Source organism: Gavialis gangeticus, unplaced genomic scaffold (genome assembly GCF_001723915.1).
Source record: "Gavialis gangeticus isolate Ggan-Ray unplaced genomic scaffold, GavGan_comp1, whole genome shotgun sequence".
Classification (NCBI taxonomy): domain Eukaryota; kingdom Metazoa; phylum Chordata; order Crocodylia; family Gavialidae; genus Gavialis; species Gavialis gangeticus.
This window is the reverse complement of record NW_017729018.1, coordinates 11157190-11160007: the sequence shown is the minus strand read 5'-3', so window position 1 is coordinate 11160007 and position 2818 is coordinate 11157190. Positions and strand designations below refer to the sequence as shown.

At 62.2% G+C, this 2818-nt stretch overlaps 1 long non-coding RNA gene across 1 annotated transcript in view; it reads left to right on the top strand.

Moving 5' to 3' along the window:
* The window catches only part of LOC109294908, an 11706-nt gene extending 9790 nt beyond the window's left edge, over positions 1-1916 (top strand). Inside the window, exons 2-3 of the long non-coding RNA XR_002096645.1 lie at positions 400-405; positions 1905-1916. This is a non-coding gene — a long non-coding RNA (uncharacterized LOC109294908). The remainder of the gene's footprint in view (positions 1-399; positions 406-1904) is intronic.
* Positions 1917-2818: the final 902 nt, after the last annotated feature.

Genomic DNA, 2818 nt, shown 5'->3' with positions numbered 1-2818 from the left:
AAGGGTTGTTGGCTCTTAATGCATCTCAACCAGTCCCTTTGCTTTCTTTTGTTACTGGGATCCTTGAACCTGTTGCTTTAACGAGCAGGAGGGCCAGTTGCCATCCTGGTTTAGAAGAAGGAGGGGCCAGTGGCTGATTTCTCTGCCACCGGCTGTCTGTGTGGCCCTGGTCAAGTCACTTGGGGGGGGCGGGTCTTGGTTCCTTGTCAAGGAAATGAAGCAGCGCTGTACTGCCTGGCTGGTGTTCATCTTGGGAGAGAAGGGCTGAGGAGCTCAGCCCCTGCCCCAGGTGGGTTGTTCCGTGAGGCTAGTGCCAGTCTGCAGTGCAGACTGCTGGAGCCAGCGTGGTTGGGCTGGGGCAATGCCAGGGCAGGGCTGCAGCCCCAGATGTGAATCCAGCTGCTGGTGCTCACGGGTACAACCTGCATCGAAACAGCCCCCTTGATAACAAAGGGGGGGTACGGTGTTCCCTGCTCTCTCTGCTGCCCCTCTTGTTGTCCCCTCCCTCACGGGGACAGGCCTGCCCTGACAACAGACTATCCTCCATGTTTGTCATCGGTCAGAGTTCAATTAATAAGGAAGCAGGCAGGCGCCTTGCGGCCTCTCTGGCCCCTTATCGTTCTCTGATAGCACCTGGAAATCCCCGGGCCCCATCCGCCCCACGCTCACTGCTCCCGTGATAAGGTCTGTGCAGCAGGGATTGTCTTTGTAGGCGCAGCACCGAGCGCGCAGTGGCGCCGGGACCAGGGCTCCAGGATGGGACAAGTCATCAATCAGAGCGGGATGATTCACGGACCTGCCTTGGGATCAGGACCCCACTGTATGTGGGGCTGGACAAGCTGTCGCCCACCCTGCCGGGGGGAGGGAGGGGGCTGGCATTGATAAGGCCAAGGGAGTTAATCATCCTTTGGGTGCAGATAGCAGGGGAGGCCAAGCTGAAAAAAAAACCTCATGGGCTGGAGCTGAGTTCTCGCCTGCTGCTGTAACCACTGCACCGGCCTGCCTCCGAGTCCTTGCTGAAGCTGTTGGAGCGGTCAGCCAGGAAGGGGCAGCCAGCTAGGTCAGGCCTGTTGAGAAATTCAAGGGGGTTTCCAGCTTGGAGTCAGCAGGGCCTGGGCCCAAGGGTGCAGCTGCACTGATTCCCCCCAGGCGCGCATGGGACAAGGCAGTGGGGCCAGGAGAGCAGTGGGGGTGGGAGCTGGCAGTGCTTCTAATCGGGAGATCGGGGTGCAGTGGGCGGTGCGGCGTTCCCAGCCAGCCACGGCACCCAGCTGTAAACCCTGTTGGGCAAGGCGAGATCCCGCCCTGAAACCGCTGGTGGGAGAGAGAAGGGGGAGGGAGGCGCCTTTCACCCAGCTGTGGGCAGCTGGGTCCCAGTCTGGCTGCACTTGCCCCTTTCCAGCCTCCTGCATGGCCCCATTCCCAGCCACATGACAGAAGCAGACCCAGAGCACAGGCCCCACTTTCCAGTGGGGGAAACTGAGGCACAGAGAAGGAAAGGGAGGTCACGCAGCCAGACTAGGAAGGGCTGAGGTGCCAGGTATGGCACTGCCCAAGGCAAACCCCTGCAGAGGTCTTGGGAGGAGCAGAGGGATGCAGGGTGCCCCCACTCTCGGCTGGAGCAGGGTCTCAAAGGTGGCCAGAGTGGGTCTGTCACATCACTGAGTCCCAGCTTGGGGGGAGGCGTGGCCCTTTGCTAGGAGTAAGAGTTAAAGCCATCACCAGCTGGCAGAACCCCCCTTGGCTTTTCTGAGCAAGGGGTGCAGGTGGGGGCAGACTGGCAGCTGGGAGCTGAGCTGAGCAGGGTCACTTCTGTCCCCCACCACCCTGGCCACATCCCCAGGGGTATGGGCTGGGGGGCATTTCCCTATGGGGGGGTCTCCACCCTTCATCCCCTGCCCCAGTGCCCTGAGCAGACCCCACATGCAAGGGGGAGAGCACCTGGATTTCACCCTGTGCATGGGCTGCTTCTCCAAGCCCCAGCTCCAGGAGTCAGGGGATCAGGGCAGGGAAGGGCCTGGCTGGCTCGGGAAGGGGGGACCCCAGAAGCCCAATGAAAGGGCAGGGAAGAGCTGGCAAATCTCCTGCTTGCTGCTGCCTCTCTCGGTGGGCACATTGCAGCCTGGCACCCCCTGCCGGAGCCTGCTGGGGCTCAGAGGCTGCCCCTGGCTAGAGCGGCTGCAGGCCGGGACGTGCTGCTCCTCCCCACCAGCAACAGCATCGCCCTTTGGATGCATCTCTGGAAAAACCAGCTGGGCCACAACCCGGAGCTCCTACTTAAAGGGCCAGCACAGCTGGGGGGGAAGGGAGGGGGGCACATCCCAGTCCAGCTTTGCCCATTTCTCCACCCAGCGTGGGTGTCACAGATGCTGGAGGCTGGCAGCTGTAGGTCCCACCAGGGCTGCGAGCTTCCCCCATGCCCAGGGAAAGGGCAGGCTGGGCATGTCCCTAGCTCATGGGGCACATGGCAACCCCAGAGAGCAGGCAAGGCCCCAAATGCCCCAGCAGCCCAGCCTAAAGTGGGGCATCCCCAGCTGATGTGAGCTTTAAATCCGGTGGCCATGGGGTCCCCCCCCCAATCAGAATCCACCCCCCAGGGCCTGCCTGCTGCTTGTCAGGCCCCAAGCTGGGCTGGCTGGGGAGCAAGAGGCCTGGCAGGCAGGGTCAGGGGTCACATCCTCATGGGCAGACGAGCTGATTTTCTGCCCCCAGCTTCCTGGATCCCACGGCTCGGGAGTCAGTGACTGCACAGGGGCAGGAAGGTGACGGGAAGGGAAGGGAAGGGAGGGGATTGCTGGCAGTGCCCCTGCAGCACAGA